The 18,851-nt window shown below is 37.0% G+C and overlaps 1 long non-coding RNA gene across 1 annotated transcript; it reads right to left on the bottom strand.

The window, feature by feature from the left end:
* Positions 1–1,932: 1,932 nt before the first annotated feature.
* LOC139126334 (uncharacterized) lies at positions 1,933–10,072 on the bottom strand. The gene is made up of 5 exons (XR_011550537.1): positions 9,850–10,072; positions 7,536–7,781; positions 5,839–6,228; positions 3,859–4,213; positions 1,933–3,417 (listed from the first exon to the last, which is right to left on the bottom strand). It is a non-coding gene; the product is annotated as an uncharacterized lncRNA (long non-coding RNA).
* Between the last annotated feature and the right edge of the window lie 8,779 nt (positions 10,073–18,851).

The raw sequence follows: 18,851 nt of genomic DNA, 5'->3' as shown, positions 1-18,851 counted from the left end.
AGCCCTTGTTTCCTTTTCAAACACATGTGACCGATCCGTACTCTACATATGTGTATAAAAATCTGTAGGTTATTTTTGTAGTTCAATGTGGCTAGTTCTGCTTGCCTAGTATGGACGAAAACCACAGATACTTGTTACTATTTGCTGCAGGGTCATTGCACAGCTATGACGTCAGAAAGCACCACACCTTTCTTATTCTAACAGTTTATTCCTGTAATCTTTACGAAGTAAACATCACCAAATTTTGCTTTGTATACTGTACCGCCTCCACATTAGATTCAATCAAGTGGTCATCGTGTTCCATGATTCAGCGAAATGTCTGCTATGATGTATTCATTACCAGGAAAGAGAGGTGATGTCTGACTTCCATTGAAAAAATGACAACAACATAATTGTACATCATCAATACAGCCATACGCTTTGGCAATAGTCATAGCTGCGTTAATTCTACACATTTTACACGTTGAAGTCGTCCTATTGTGTCTACCTTACACTGTTAAAACTGTTGATGGTCGCATGAATCAAGCGGCGATTACTTTATGGTCAGGAAATGAATAACATCACAGATACACATTTCGCAGTTCTTAGTTTTCAGCAAAAGCGCGACTTTGCTGAAACAATGTGCTGACACATGTAATTACTATAATAACTTGATCAGTCGATTCAGATTTTCCAGGTATTTCTCTTCAGGTGAACAGAAAGACAGAAGTATGCACGTCTTACCCGTGTGAAACAATAAAATTATTACTCTGTATTCGGAAGAGTCTTTTTTTAAGTACAAATGCTACTTGGGAAGGTAGACTTGGTTCAAGTCTGTGATTTGTGAATATTTGAGTGTGGTAAACATGATGATTTGTGTTCTGTTTTCATTTGGAACGCGTTGAGTGAGGTGAACGCGATGAGCAGGATGAACGCGATGAGTAGGGTCATAGAGAAAGATAGATAGAGTGGCAACGGGTATTGTTTAAGGCGTGAAGCGGTTACGTAACCCATCCATGTTCGCCTCGCCTCAGGTTGCTCTCGCCTCTCTTTTCCGAAGAGTGCCGACCATGAATCCTTCGGTAATTTTCGGATTTTCGCCAATTGTTAAGCGAAAGTATGTTCGGCAAAGTTTGTTGTTGTTGTCGTGTGGTGCTGAGCAGAATTGACCAGCTGGCGAAAACGGGAGTGTTTTGAGCTTCAGGAAAATGGGTTTTACCGTTTTAAAAATTCCTCTCATATTTTTATGAATATATAATGAGTGTATTTGAACCAAATTTGAAAGTCTTTTATCGATACTGTCTGGTTTACTCAATGGTTTACGGTCAGTCATACCGTCTTTTACACGTGCGTTCAAGGAAAGGACATGTTTATGAAACTGCTGGCGTGTTATGTTTGATTGGCGTAAGCAGTGTTTCTGGCCTGAGAGCTCACGAAGTAACTATGGTTGCTACGCGACTGGTAGTACGATGCCATCTCGTCGTATTTTTCGCATAATCTCGTGTAATTATCAACCACAAACAAAGCCTCCAAAAAGTTTAACACCTTTGAAGCTCATTTTAATATGAAAAGCCAATAGTCTACCGAGACGACCATGGAACAAAAGGCATGCAAGTTTTGCCACTCTGTCTATATGTTTCTCTGTGGTAGGGTAAATTACAAGGAAGCTGTTTCTCCCGGCAGAGACTAACTCACTAATGCGCAGACTCAAAGGTAATGCGTTTAATCGCTGGGAAAACCTGGCCTGGGCCGCCATATTTCAAACAGGTTTGTGTTGAGTAGGAGAGACACAAGAGAACTATTACGAATGATCACCGACTTGAACCAAGTCTATAGGGAAGGCTTAAGAATGATAATAATTATTATTAAAATGAGTTTACAATACTAAAAAATTCAGAGTACTCACCAAAAGTAACAATGAGGTACAGAATTTAAAACAGTTTGTATAAAAATTGTCTAAGTTCAGTAGTATTTTTTATGTAAAGAATAACTTGGCTCCGACCAAGGAGTCAAGTTTTAAAGCACCTAATACAAGACCCGTACATACCTACAATATTTGTATGTATATTTTTCACTTTTTGTCAGGCGTTCTTTCTGAGTGATAATTACTCAAAATAAGACAGTTTATAACAATAATTATCCATGATCACTGTCAATAGTGATTTCATGTAAACAAATATGATCTGTTCTTCAAGCTGACAAACAGATCTATATTTACCGAGGACTGAGGTTTCTTTGTCTGAGGTTTTCTGAGGTTTTCAGAGAATAGCAACATAATTAAATGCGTTTTTCACTCTACTTGATTGAAAGGAAAACTGAACACGACATATTGTGTTTGTTAATTATGCTTATGTACGAAGTCCATATTAGCCCGTCATATGAAATAACTGTTAACTTTGAAAGCTTTCTAATACATGTATGGCAATTACCACACATAGGCAGGTATTTAGGAAGGAAAGCGGAAAATTCAAGGTAGGTAGATGGGTAGACAGATAGATAGAAGGATAGATAGATAGAAAGACAGATGGATGGATGGATGGATGGATGGATGGATGGATGGATGGATGGATGGATTGATTGTTTGATTGATTGATTGATTGATTGATTGACTGATACAAAGATAGATAGGTAGGTTGATAGGTAGGGCAATAAAAAGGTGGGTAGGCATGTCGAGAGACAGGCAGACAGATATCGTCAGACAGACAGACAAATTACCGTTTAAGTAAAAACCGCCGTTGTTATTGTGATAAATCTTAACACTTTCCCTAAAAACCGATTACATGAACAATTGTAAATATACAAGTATTTACTACACGCCTGCAGAATCGCCTCCTGATCGTAGATTACTCGTTCATCGTGATATCGAGAAATTTCGTAGAAAATGTATAAAACCTATTCCAATTTTATCTAATATTAAATGTGTATGTGTGTATGTCTATATGATATTACGGCAGTAGATTTTGAACATAGCAATGACTCATCTCACAGCTAAACGTTTGGCAGTGTACTTGTCATGTAAATATTAAAATCAAAATTATTCAAATCTTTCATTTACATGATAATTAGCAGCAACATAATGCCCACTTATTTCGTCCTGGAAAGTACAACGGGTCGAGAGTTTGTCATTTACACCCCTGTTGATTCATACATCAGAAATAATTGAGATTAGTTGCAGATAGATTATGAGATATCAAACGTGTGAATGAGTCCATTTGATTTAGATTTTAGGGATGTATTAATTCCGACCCTTCCAGGCGAAATGTCTGAAACAACAAGTAAATTAGAGTAAACATAACAAAAAGGTCTTAATGTCCCGTTGAATAACACTTTGCATCTTTACATTAAACTTGCCAGTCAGTTTTCAACACCTGCGACTTTTCTTTCCCCTTTGACGTCGCCTTTTATTTGTTTTCCGAGATTTATCTCTTTTCTTCTTGCCTGCCAAAGTAAAATAAGGATTTTAATTGAATTGAACAAAAGAGTAATATGTTGCCCAGCACTAAACTTTAACATTTCTCTTATAAGATGTTTAAATACGGGGATCGCCAGAATTGATATGCCATTGTCAACTTTATCTTGACAGATTTTTAAAATCTGTAAAAGTAACCCTCTTGCTAAATAAAAGCAATTGTTGACTTACGATAACAATCTTTCAAAATGATATCGACGAGCATGCGTATGCGGCAACGAATATCAGAAGAAAGCTGAGAACTTGTACCGGGCATTACGAACAATAATATCTCTGGGCGTTGTTGGAGTCAAATGTCTTAGATACTAGCTAAATGAAAGCAAGAGCCCTGAATTAACTTCGAGTGCGATTATAAGCAGTCCATTAAATTTACATCAAAAGGATACTCAAATGATTTCACATAACTTTACCTGAGGAAGGTTTTATCTCAACCTGTATGGCTGCATTATCCGAGAAATTCATATCGTCATCTTCGGCGTCGCATGAAATATGTAAATCCTGTGTTTCTGTCATGTCCAGGTCTGGCAACAAAGTCAGTTCACTTATTAGATCCATTCTACCCCACTGATTTCTTCCTCAGAATTGATAATCATATAATTCGGTTCGTCCTCGAATTCGTTTCCGTGACGATGCTCCATCGAATTTCAGTGTTACGATAGACGCTGCTGGCATTACATACAAATATGCTAGGTTTGTTTTGGATGCTAATTTGACTGGCAGTAGAAGAGGACTGTCCAAAAGCCTTGGCATATAAGGAAATTTTGTCTGAAAGTAAGAAACATACATGAGTCGACAGAATTAATATTGTGATGATTAAGGAAGTGATTGTGACGACATTCATGATAACAGTGTTAATGATGTTATTGTGATGATAGCAATTGTGATGATGATGATGATAATGATGATGATGACAACGATGAGAACGAAAGTGAAACTTTCTAAAATTCTATAACTTGCAGAAATTACATAGCTGCCTTTTAAGCAAAAGGTAATTGACGTATTTTACTTTGGATAATTATAGATTTGAATGATGTGTAGCCACAGTAAAGCAAATCGACTCCTGGGATTTCAAGAAAATATAATTTGAGTGGAAAAACAGTATATTCGTATTGACTGGCCATGAGGGCAACAGCATATGTCAGTTCTTCGAAAGACTGTGAGTCACCCCCAAAAACAGACTGTTTCCCGAGGCCGAAGGCCGAGGGAAACAGTCTGTTTTTGGGGTGACTCACAGGCCCGAGGGGTTAAAGACGTATGCTGTTGCCCTCATGGCCAGTCAATATGTGTTTTATAACACACCTCATCCGCAGTCATGCATAAGAACGTACCATACACAAAACTTGTCGCATGTACTTATACCTTGGAGTGGTTCGGCAAGAAAAAGTTTTTCCCGACAGGATCGCAATACTTCTGCAAAACATTCAATGCACCTTTGATTATCGTTTTCATCCGTTTCGAGTCCTTGTTTGAAACCAGAGCATTCAGTTCTTCTTCAGAAAGTAGGATAAACCTAGAAATTTCTCGACTATCGTTTTGATCGGCGGCAGATGACATCTTTGTTTACATTCTGGTTCGCGCATGCGCCAATGTCGTTTTTGACGTCAGCAGGCATCATTTTTCGGAACTGATGCCTGGCAGGCAACAGTTCCAACAAATGATGCCTGATGACGTCGTTTACGTGGATCAGCACAAAAAGAACGCATCCCATGTGACTATCAATTGGCGAATTAGAACACAGACTGCGGATGAGGTGTGTTATAGTATCATCTGTTTCTGTTTTTTGAATAGTCCACCGTGCATATACCCTGTATCTACATCCTGAAATTGACATCAATGTTTGAGGACCACATCACAGCCTTGAAATAAAGGCAATATCTCTTTTATATTGATATTTTGAAAGTTACTTTGAATCATAGTAGAAGCATCCCGTCCACTTGACTATTCATAGCTTACCTATTTCAAGTGTTCAACAAATTTTTAATCGCCCTATTTACGATAAGATTCCAAAAGTACATTTATTGTCACGCCATTGGATTATAACGATTGGGGTAAACTGAGCCCGGGAAGCTGTTTGGACCTAGAGAGTGACAGTTGCCAAAAGTACAATTTTGTGTGCACTTGTTTGAGAGATTTTACTCACAAAACACTTAACAACCAATGTTTACCATGGAGTGAGCAAGGAGAATGTCAGGCATTGTGAAGTGAGGATATCTTAATTTTTGGTAATAAACTTCTCTTGTAGCAAACCTCCATTGCAGTGATTTATTGATTTCACTTCTTGACCGTGCAAAATTAATCATCATTCATTAGATGTGATATGTACAGCAATATTCAAAACACAGAAACCAGTGATATCATTGTTTTGAATTATTGTATATTTGAATACTTACTGATTACATTGAGGGAGACATAACAGTGCTCAGATATATATCCAGTGTCGTCTAAAGGCTCTTTCAATCTGAATACAACCAGGCATGAGTATTTGCCTACATCGTCATCGGTAAATGGACCCTCAATTGTCAGCGATCCTTCCTCTGTAGCACTATATTTGGGGTGTACCACGCCAACGACGTTGAAGTCGACAATCGTGACTAATGTGACCGTGAAGAGAGGATTGTTTGGGTTTACTTTTCTCCAGTCAATCGTCACTCTGGTATATCCTAATTCTGGAGTGTCATATATGCATCGCAGTGTAACCGTTTCGTCATCGTTTCTGATCGTCTGCTGGTGATCCGTAACTTTGGCACTGTGTAGCGGCGTTGATAGTACGGCAAATAATACTATTGAGACCAAAGAGACAAGAATTGCTAGCTTATGAAGGAATCGGAAGGATATGTTTCGTTGTTTAAAATAATGCAACGAATGCACTGTGGTGTAAAGTCACTCTGCCCGTTGATATGGCGACACAAAATGGACACAAATGCCTTCTCTACATATCCGTCTGTCAACGCAAATGGGACATAGATACATTGTCTCGGTGTCTCGGTGTCTGTCTCTCTAACAGTCTGACAGTCTGTTTCTGTCTCTCTCTCATGCACTCTCTCAAATTACCACATATTTACATGTGGTGTAGATCTTGACACCACTCAAATACATTGGTGTTGCAGAAGAAATGAAATCGACAAAACGATTTAAAGACAAAGTTTACGCTGCCATATTTAAATGTACCGACAAATAATTATTTACGTTTAGTTTCAGGTCATTTGAAATAAACTCTACAACTTCTCTGTTATACATCAATCCATGCGAGACAACACACTATTACACAATACACGTCGTTCAGTCAGACAATCTACGTGATCCTTTCTCAGACTACCTAAAATATTTGACGGAATTTATTTTAACCAGAGCTGGCTGAACGTTTACCAGACCAATTCTCCTAGAGATTAAAATTACGATGATTGCTATAAGGATACCGCTGAAAATGTCTTAGTGTCTGACTCAGTGATTTGTACAAATTCTTCACACAAATTTGAGAATGAAGCTAATGAGCAGGGGAGCAATATTTGAACACAAAAGTTGACCATCTGTCACTGATATGTCTTTACGGCTACTTAACTATCTAATAATCGTTTACCTCATGTTGAATATTGCCCGTGTGACTATTGTGAATTAAATTGTACGTCATAAGAAGTTAAAGTCGTCAGTTCTGCTTTTTTAGTTCGACGTTACAGAGTAAGCATTCAAGTGTTCAACTTCGTGTTTTGCTTTTGTCCGATTTCCAAGTACGACTATCGAAATGTCTATGATAAGATATTTCCCTTGGGACCACGTGATTTTCTGATCGACTTTAACATTAAGTTTAAAAATTGTATCGCCATCGACATCGGTGCTATAAATTTGAGAATATATTTAAAAGGTGCATTTCAAATTATGTTGAGAGAAGGCTTTTCTATTTATAACAAGACACCATGTAAAGTGAAACTTTGCTGACTGTGTATAGACTTTTTCCAAATGAATGTAATAAAGTGATTGAGGTAAAGTTATTAAAGAACTTTTTCGGATTGCAATACGTTTCTACATTCGATTCGGCATAGTAGCTGTAGAATACTTACACGGCTACATCAAAATATGGCCAGTCACTTACCACAGATATTACATGTTGCACAGAAAGTCAGCTCTCTGATGTACATCTTGCTAATCTCGTTCATCAAGTGTTTGCCAATATCAAAGACTTCTCTATGCTGGTACGATTCTGTGGTCGGACAGATTATTGTCTGCAGCCAATCGTATACGAACCACTGTATTTATAAGCATGGGGCAACGCCTATACGTGGGTGATTTTTATACTAACCAATTGGCAAAGTTACTACGATCTTGAAGTTTTAAATACCTTCAAGGGAAAAAAAGCAAATAATTGATCATACAAGCATATTACATGAATCATCTCTTGCTCCCACGTAAAAAAACAGAGAGAAGAAGTAAAATAATATGATAGAACTTGGTATTGATTGTAACAAAGCCAATGCTATTGAATGTCACTGAGAGACATATGTTTGAAATATTGACTTAGGTCAAGGACAAATATATGACTACTTCCAAACAGCTTTGGCAGTCTTCTGTAGACAGGTATTGTGAGACAAATAAGGGAAGTCTTGACAATAAGATCTCGAGAAACGACTTCTCGTCTGAAGCTAATAAAAACATTAAGCTATGGTTTCTTTTGTTTTCGTCATTGGTTAAACGTTCAAGGCATATTACCTCGTGTTGGTTTGTGTCACTTATAGTCCGGAATATTTCATTTCTGATAACTCGTTTTCATGCACATTCCATTAAAGAAATCATGACAAATCGATGTTGCATTTTAATCATAACACAACTGGAGCTAGCAGCTAGTGAGACACCAGTTGAAAAATCTATGTCACATTTTGATATTACCACTTGTGTTTTTAGAGGACTTATTTCCTGCATGGGAGGGGCTAGAGTGTAACAGCATGTCACATCTCAAACGTTAGATTCGTTCTCCATTCACAAAAATAATGGCTAGAAGAAGTGTCCAACTGATGGATATCTGTGTGCGTACAAGAGATCAACAACTCAAAGTCCTCAAGCCTTAAGACCCTTCTCGCACGAAGGTCGTCACCATTGCAAACAATGTCGATATTATGTCTGCTCTTCACCACTGAATGAAATCGTACAACTGTGTCACGGGGCAATGAATTACATTTCCAGTTTGAGTTGCAGTCACTTTTTGGTTGTCCTTAACGTAACATTTTCGTGTCATTTATGATGAAACATTTAACAACGAATTGTTGCGCAAATAGTGAACTCAAACATGACTAAGATCAATTTGATTGACATTTTAAATGTTTCTTTTAAAAAAAAATATGCAGGCCAAAATAATTATGATGAGTATATAGTGGAGCATTCGTGACTTTAACAGTATTCATAATCGACTCGCTAGACCGACTACTCTATCTCCCACTTCCTATATCCTAATGAGTCAGAGTACTAACTTGTACCATGGTTGGTGAAGTCAATCTCTGAAAGAGCCCAGTAAAATCCTGCTAAAGTCTTCTCTCGCTAATTCTCCACGTGACCCTATCGACAATTATCTTCACACCCTGTTTTGCAACTCTTTGATTACATCTAAAGATTGAAAACAGACCTCTCATTTCAGATCTTAAGTTAATAAAACGGACTATAGCATCATATCAATATAGTCACAAACTATCAAATCATTGGCATGAAAGTTTCATTCATTGATGGATAACACTGTCTTTCGCAGACTCAAATATGTTCAAACTCGTACTCAAAGAAATCTTGTGAGAGAATGATCGAAGGTTACGTTTATACATTGGATTTCTGAGTTAGACATGTGGTTAAAATGTCACACTTCAGTTTTGTTTTTTGTTTTTTTCACAACGAGATGTAATGTAAAGTTGCATGACACATAAATCACGCCCAATACGCATTTCCCGTTTTTCCCCAAAGAGTCCATAAATAGTTCGGAAAATCCATCGAATGGAAAAAGACATTCACAACGAACACAACTCAATAAAACCTCGTCCAAGCTGGATTTATAACTTCAGACATTTTAAAATCCATTATACTCTGCTGGACTGGACAAGAAAAAAATATTAGAGGCATGTGATATAGATTGAATTCTTTGTTATCCTTTTTAGTCAGGAAAATGGTGCAAACAGTCGTACTGATACGACCATGAAGGGATGGTGGACGTGTTGAAAAAATGAACTCAAGTATCTGTAAAAAATTGCCATGGTCGATAAATTCACAACACTCAGTAAAAATACAATATGACGATTTCAACGCACCCTAGTGGAGTCAGCTTTTGATGCCATAGAGCAAGAAGATTTCCAAGTAAAATATTAGATGTTTTAAATTGTCAAGTTCAGGATATCAGCATTTGGTAATTTGAGGGAAAGAATATGAAAACTTACGTCAACACAGTAAAGGTCACGACAGAGTCGCGTACTTCCCGGTCTTGTACCAGGATGTATGAAGCAAAACGTCGCTTTGCCCGCTCGTTCGCACATTTGAGGGGTCATGAGGAGGATGAGACAGACCCCGGATTCTCAAAAAGAACCTAGCACATGTTCAGCAAAACCGTAAATGAATGACTGTGAGTATCTTGAAATACTTCTGATATAGTATCCAACCACATCGTGCATCATGTTGATAGGAGTTTGCAGTACAAGACAATGATATACAGTGACATTAAAGGCAGTACTAACAAGCATAATTATATGCAAATATGTATTTTACTTCCACAAGCTTTAAATATAAAAGCATAAGAACTATACTGTATCTTCGACTCCCAGTTCATCAACCTCGTCAAAATAAGTATTAGTCAGTATTGTTTGTTACAACTTTTATTGGAGCCATTTAGAATAACAAAGGAAAATTTTAAAAATGATAAGTAATTATTCCATACGAAATCTACTGAATAATGACAACGGGAGTTTTGACTACGAAAAGCAAGGACAATGACCTTCGCCTTGAATAATCGGATTCAACCCATTCCCTGCGTACTTTTTCACATCTGTCGAATTGACTATTATTTGCAATGATTTATTTAGTCGGGTTAAAGTTTTTTCTTTCACTTCTTCTTTCATCTGTGGTAAAACCCGATGTGTGGGCCGCTATCGTTTTTCCTGTTAACTATCAGTCTTACCTACGCATTATCGATATTTGACGATATTGCTGCATATCAAGATAAAGATAACGCAAGTAATTGAGTTTCTCGCTAAAGGTGTAATTTTTTATTTGACCATCCAGCTGAAAATTATTTTGTCTTGAAGACGAAGGAAATGTATTTTTGTAGACATAGAGCAATTCACCTCATTTCATAGTGCCCGCTACTATATTTGTTAATATTAATGTGCACTTTTACTTATGATCTGTAGTTTAATGTCGTTTAAAAAGCATACATATCGAATTATGCTAGAATTGGCGAGGGTTCGGATGGCATAGCTTTGTCGTTTTTGAAGAGCGGTCCCCATTTCAATCCGGCGGTTGCGCGTGACATTCATGTTTTAGTATTCAACTGATATGAATATCACAAGTTATTGCCCTGTAATTTCAAAGGGTTTTGAATTCATTGAAGCCTTTCTTACTGACAGAACATCTGAATACATGGATGATATGATCAAAGCTACTGTGTAGGCCAACTTGAAATTAAATCTGTAACGAGTATTTAACAGTGCCATGACGTGATAGCAAGTAACAAGTTGGGTACTTGATGTTGGTGTTTTAGTTGAATTTGACGTTTGAGCTCCTGATTACAGTGGCCTTTTCACGATACGTCCTGTTGTGATAGTTGTGATCTCTCAAACTTCGCTGACTACTTCATGGGATTCATTCTCTATGGAATATAGAGCACTTCACAAACAAGGCAATGCAATGTGTGTCTTCATGCTTTGTGTATTACACTCTGTATCTATTGATTGATGTGTGGAAAACTTGGTAAGCGAGTGACGTTGGTATTGATAGATAGATGAAATCTTTACTTTTTCTGTAAATCAAATCAGTATGCATGTCTACTGCAGCAACGGCTGTGCTTATCAATGGGCTCTGAGCTTATCAACGGGCTGTGCTTATGTGAAATTTGAATGAAAAAACTGTTTACTGCAACAACGGGATGTGCTTATGTGGAAATTTGAATGAAATAAACTGTTTACTGCAGCAACGGGCTGTGCTTATGTGAAATTTGAATGAAATAAATTGTTTACTGTAGCAACGGGCTGTGCTTATGTGAAATTTGAATGAAATAAATTGTTTACTGTAGCAACGGGTTGTGTTAATGTGAAATTTGAATGAAATAAACTGTTTACTGTAGCAACGGGCTGTGCTTATGTGAAATTTGAATGAAATAAATTGTTTACTGTAGCAACGGGCTGCACTTATGTGAAATTGAATGAAACAAACTGTTTACTGCAGCAACGGGCTGTGCTAATGTGAAAATTTGAATGAAATAAACTGTTTACTGTAGCAACGGGCTGTGCTTATGTGAATTTGAATGAAACAACCTGTTTACTGTAGCAACGGGCTGCGCTTGTGTAAATTTGAATGAAATAAACTGTTTACTGCAACAACGGGCTGTGCTTATGTGGAATTTGAATGAAATAAACTGTTTACTGCAGCAACGGGCTGTGCTTATGTGAAATTTGAATGAAATAAACTGTTTACTGCAGCAACGGGCTGTGCTTATGTGAAATTTGAATGAAATAAACTGTTTACTGTAGCAACGGGCTGTGCTTATGTGAAATTTGAATGAAATAAAATGTTTACTGTAGCAACGGGTTGTGCTTATGTGAAATTTGAATGAAATAAACTGTTTACTGTAGCAACGGGCTGTGCTTATGTGAAATTTGAATGAAATAAATTGTTTACTGTAGCAACGGGCTGTGCTTATGTGAAATTTGAATGAAATAAACTGTTTACTGTAGCAACGGGCTGTGCTTATGTGAAATTTGAATGAAATAAACTGTTTACTGTAGCAACGGGCTGTGCTTATGTGAAATTTGAATGAAATAAACTGTTTACTGCAGCACGGCTGTGCTTATGTGAAATTTGAATGAAATAAATGTTTACTGCAGCAACGGGCTGCACTTATGTGAAATTTGAATGAAATAAACTGTTTACTGCTAGCAACGGGCTGTGCTTATGTGAAATTTGAATGAAACAAACTGTTTACTGTAGCAACGGGCTGTGCTTATGTGCAATGTGAATGAAATAAACTGTTTACTGCAGCAACGGGCTGTGCTTATGTGAAATTTGAATGAAACAAACTGTTTACTGTAGCAACGGGCTGTGCTTATGTGAAATTTGAATGAAATAAACTGTTTACTGTAGCAACGGGCTGTGCTTATGTGAAATTTGAATGAAACAAACTGTTTACTGCAGCAACGGGCTGTGCTTATGTGAAATTGAATGAAACAAACTGTTTAACTGCAGCAACGGGCTGTGCTTAATGTGAAATTTGAATGAATAAACTGTTTACTGCAGCAACGGGCTGTGCTTATGTGAAATTTGAATGAAATAAACTGTTTACTGCAGCAACGGGCTGCACTATGTGAAATTTGAATGAAATAAACTGTTTACTGTAGCAACGGGCTGTGCTTATGTGAAATTTGAATGAAACAAACTGTTTACTGTAGCAACGGGCTGTGCTTATGTACAATTTGAATGAAATAAACTGTTTACTGCAAGCAACGGGCTGTGCTTATGTGAAATTGAATGAAATAAACTGTTTTACTGCAGCAACGGGCTGTGCTTATGTGAAATTGGAATGAAATAAACTGTTTACTGCAGCAACGGGCTGTGCTTATGTGAAATTTGAATGAAATAAACTGTTTACTGTAGCAACGGGCTGTGCTTATGTGAAATTTGAATGAAATAAACTGTTTACTGTAGCAACGGGCTGTGCTTATGTGAAATTTGAATGAAATAAACTGTTTACTGTAGCAACGGGCTGTGCTTATGTGAAATTTGAATGAAATAAACTGTTTAATGTAGCAACGGGTTGTGCTTATGTGCAAATTTGAATGAAATAAACTGTTAACTGCGGCAACTGGCTGTGCTTATGTGAAATTTGAATGAAATAAATTTTTTTACTGCAGCAACGGGCTGACTTATGTGAAATTTGAATGAAACAAACTGTTTACTGCAGCAACGGGCTGTGCTTATGTGAAATTTGAATGAAACAAACTGTTTACTGTAGCCACGGGCTGTGCTTATGACAATTTGAATGAAATAAACTGTTTACTGCAGCAACGGGCTGCGATTATGTGAAATTTGAATGAAACAAACTGTTTACTGTAGCAACGGGCTGTGCTTATGTGAAATTTGAATGAAAAAACTGTTTACTGTAGCAACGGGCTGTGCTTATGTGAAATTTGAATGAAACAAACTGTTTACTGCAGCAACGGGCTCTGCTTATGTGAAATTTGAATGAAACAAACTGTTTACTGCAGCAACGGGCTGTGCTTATGTGAAATTTGAATGAAATAAACTATTTACTGCAGCAACGGGCTGTGCTTATGTGAAATTGAATGAAACAAACTGTTTACTGCAGCAACGGGCTGTGCTTATGTGAAATTTGAATGAAATAAACTGTTTACTGCAAAAACGGGCTGTGCTTATGTGAATTTGAATGAAATAAACTGTTTACTGCAGCAACGGGCTGTGCTTATGTGAAATTTGAATGAAATAAATGTTTACTGTAGCAACGGGCTGTGCTTATGTGAAATTTGAATGAAATAAACTGTTTAATGTAGCAACGGGTTGCTCATGTATTGATGACAAACTGTTTACTGCAGCAACGGGCTGTGCTTATGTGAAATTTGAATGAAATAAATTGTTTACTGTAGCAACGGGCTGTGCTTATGTGAAATTTGAATGAAATAAACTGTTTACTGTAGCAACGGGCTGTGCTTATGTGAAATTTGAATGAAATAAACTGTTTACTGTAGCACACGGGCTGTGCTTATGTGAAATTTGAATGAAATAAACTGTTAACTGCAGCAACGGCTGTGCTTATGTGAAATTTGAATGAAATAAACTGTTTACTGCAGCAACGGGCTGGCTTATGTGAAATTTGAATGAAACAAACTGTTTACTGCAGCAACGGCTGTGCTTATGTGAAATTTGAATGAAACAAACTGTTTACTCTAGCAACGGGCTGTGCTTATGTGAAATTTGAATGAAACAAACTGTTTACTGCAGCAACGGGCTCTGCTTATGTGAAATTTGAATGAAACAAACTTTTACTGCAGCAACGGGCTGTGCTTATGTGAAATTTGAATGAAATAAACTATTTACTGCAGCAACGGGCTGTGCTTATGTACAATTTGAATGAAATAAACTGTTTACTGTAGCAACGGCTGCGATTATGTGAAATTTGAATGAAACAAACTGTTTACTGTAGCAACGGGCTGTGCTTATGTGAAATTTGAATGAAAAAAATTGTTTACTATAGCAACGGGCTGTGCTTATGTGAAATTTGAATGAAATAAACTGTTTACTGTAGCAACGGGCTGTGCTTATGTGAAATTGAATGAAACAAACTGTTTACTGCAGCTACGGGCTCTGCTTATGTGAAATTTGAATGAAACAAACTATTTACTGCAGCAACGGGCTGTGCTTATGTGAAATTTGAATGAAATAAACTATTTACTGCAGCAACGGGCTGTGCTTATGTGAAATTTGAATGAAATAAACTGTTTACTGCAGCAACGGGCTGTGCTTATGTGAAATTTGAATGAAATAAACTATTTACTGTAGCAACGGCCTTGCTTATGTGAGATTTGAATGAAACAAACTGTTTACTGTAGCAACGGGCTGCACTTATGTACAATGTGAATGAAATAAACTGTTTACTGCAACAACGGGCTGTGCTTATGTGAATTTGAATGAAATAAACTGTTTACTGCAGCAACGGGCTGTGCTTATGTGAAATTTGAATGAAATAAACTGTTTACTGTAGCAACGGGCTGTGCTTATGTGAAATTTGAATGAAATAAACTGTTTACTGTAGCAACGGGCTGTGTTATGTGAAATTTGAATGAAATAAACTGTTTACTGTAGCAACGGGCTGTGCTTATGTGAAATTTGAATGAAATAAACTGTTTAATGTAGCAACGGGCTGTGCTTATGTGAAATTTGAATGAAACAAACTGTTAACTGCGCAACGGCTGTGCTTATGTGAAATTTGAATGAAATAAATTTTTTACTGCAGCAACGGGCTGCACTTATGTGAAATTTGAATGAAACAAACTGTTTACTGCAGCAACAGGCTGTGCTTATATGAAATTTGAATGAAACAAACTGTTTACTGTAGCAACGGGCTGTGCTTATGTCAATTTGAATGAAATAAACTTTTACTGCAGCAACGGGCTGTGATTATGTGAAATTTGAATGAAACAAACTGTTTACTGTAGCAACGGGCTGTGCTTATGTGAAATTTGAATGAAAAAAACTGTTTACTATAGCAACGGGCTGTGCTTATGTGAATTTGAATGAACAAAACTGTTTACTGCAGCTACGGGCTGTGCTTATGTGAAATTTGAATGAAACAAACTGTTTACTGCAGCAACGGGCTGTGCTTATGTGAAATTTGAATGAAATAAACTGTTTACTGCAGCAACGGGCTGTGCTTATGTGAAATTTGAATGAAAAAAACTGTTTACTGCAGCAACGGGCTGTGCTTATGTGAAATTTGAATGAAATAAACTGTTTACTGCAGCAACGGGCTGTGCTTATGTGAAATTTGAATGAAATAAACTGTTTACTGTAGCAACGGCCTTGCTTATGTGAGATTTGAATTAAACAACCTGTTTACTGTAGCAACGGGCTGTGCTTGTGTACAATTTGAATGAAATAAACTGTTTACTGCAGCAACGGGCTGTGCTTATGTGAAATTTGAATGAAATAAACTGTTTTACTGCAGCAACGGGCTGTGCTTATGTGAAATTTGAATGAAACAAACTGTTTACTGTAGCAACGGGCTGTGCTTATGTGAAATTTGAATGAAAAAAACTGTTTACTGTAGCAACAGGCTGTGCTATGTGAAATTTGAATGAAACAAACTGTTTACTGCAGCAACGGGCTGTGCTTATGTGAAATTTGAATGAAAAAAACTATTTACTGCAGCAACGGGCTGTGCTTATGTGAAATTTGAATGAAATAAACTGTTTACTGCAGCAACGGGCTGTGCTTATGTGAAATTTGAATGAAATAAACTGTTTACTGCAGCAACGGGCTGTGCTTATGTGAAATTTGAATGAAATAAACTGTTTACTGTAGCAACGGCCTGTGCTTATGTGAAATTTGAATGAAATAAACTGTTTACTGTAGCAACGGGCTGTGCTTATGTCAATTTGAATGAAATAAACTGTTTTTACTGCAACAACGGGCTGTGCTTATGGGGAATTTGAATGAAAAAAACTGTTTTACTGCAGCAACGGGCTGTGCTTATGTGAAATTTGAATGAAATAAACTGTTTACTGCAGCAACGGGCTGTGCTTATGTGAAATTTGAATGAAATAAACTGTTTACTGTAGCAACGGGCTGTGCTTATGTGAAATTTGAATGAAATAAATTGTTTACTGTAGCAACGGGTCTGTGCTTATGTGAAATTTGAATGAAATAAACTGTTTACTGTAGCAACGGGCTGTGCTTATGTGAAATTTGAATGAAATAAACTGTTTACTGTAGCAACGGGCTTGTGCTTATGTGAAATTTGAATGAAATAAACTGTTATACTGCAGCAACGGCTGTGCTTATGTGAAATTTAATGAAATAAATTTTTTACTGCAGCAACGGGCTGCGCTTATGTGAAATTTGAATGAAACAAACTGTTTACTGCAGCACAACGGGCTGTGCTTATGTGAAATTTGAATGAAATAAACTGTTTACTGTAGCAACGGGCTGTGCTTATGTAAATTTGAATGAAATAAACTGTTTACTGCAGCAACGGGCTGCGATTATGTGAAATTTGAATGAAACAAACTGTTTACTGTAGCAACGGGCTGTGCTTATGTGAAATTTGAATGAAAAAAATTGTTTACTTAGCAACGGGCTGTGCTTATGTGAAATTTGAATGAAATAAACTGTTTACTGCAGCAACGGGCTGTGCTTATGTGAAATTTGAATGAAACAAACTGTTTACTGCAGCAACGGGCTGTGCTTATGTGAATTTGAATGAAATAAACTGTTTACTGCAGCAACGGGCTGTGCTTATGTGAAATTTGAATGAAATAAACTGTTTACTGCAGCAACGGGCTGTGCTTATGTGAAATTTGAATGAAATAAACTGTTTACTGCACAACGGGCTGTGCTTATGTGAAATTTGAATGAAATAAACTGTTTACTGTAGCAACGGCTTGCTTATGTGAGATTTGAATTAAACAACCTGTTTACTGTAGCAACGGGCTGTGCTTATGTACAATTTGAATGAAATAAACTGTTTACTGCTAGCAACGGGCTGTGCTTATGTGGAATTTGAATGAAAAACTGTTTACTGCAGCAACGGGCTGTGCTTATGTGAAATTTGAATGATAAAATTATTTACTGCAGCAACGGGCTGTGCTTATGTGAAATTTGAATGAAATAAACTGTTTACTGTAGCAACGGGCTGTGCTTATGTGAAATTTGAATGAAATAAATTGTTTACTGTAGCAACGGGTTGTGCTTATGTGAAATTTGAATGAAATAACTGTTTACTGTAGCAACGGCTGTGCTTATGTGAAATTTGAATGAAATAAACTGTTTAATGTAGCAACGGGCTGTGCTTATGTGAATTTGAATGAAATAATTGTTTACTGTAGCAACGGGTCTGTGCTTATGTGAAATTTGAATGAAATAAACTGTTTACTGTAGCAACGGGCTGTGCTTATGTGAAATTTGAATGAAATAAACTGTTTAACTGTAGCAACGGGTTGTGCTTATGTGAAATTTGAATGAAACAAACTGTTTACTGCAGCAACGGCTGTGCTTATGTGAAATTTGAATGAAAAAAATTATTTACTGCAGCAACGGGCTGTGCTTATGTGAAATTTGAATGAAACAAACTGTTTACTGCAGCAACAGGCTGTGCTTATGTGAAATTTGAATGAAACAAACTGTTTACTGTAGCAACGGGTTGTGCTTATGTACAATGTGAATGAAATAAACTGTTTACTGCAGCAACGGCCTGCGATTATGTGAAATTTGAATGAACAAACTGTTTACTGTAGCAACGGCCTTGCTTATGTGAGAATTTGAATTAAACAAACTGTTTACTGTAGCAACGGGCTGCACTTGTGTACAATGTGAATGAAATAAACTGTTTACTGCAGCAACGGCTGTGCTTATGTGGAATTTGAATGAATAAACTGTTTACTGCAGCAACGGGCTGTGCTTATGTGAAATTTGAATGAAATAAACTGTTTACTGCAGCAAC

This window comes from Ptychodera flava (genome assembly GCF_041260155.1).
Source record: "Ptychodera flava strain L36383 chromosome 3 unlocalized genomic scaffold, AS_Pfla_20210202 Scaffold_27__1_contigs__length_13241970_pilon, whole genome shotgun sequence".
Taxonomy (NCBI): domain Eukaryota; kingdom Metazoa; phylum Hemichordata; class Enteropneusta; family Ptychoderidae; genus Ptychodera; species Ptychodera flava.
This window is presented reverse-complemented; position numbering and strand designations above follow the sequence as displayed.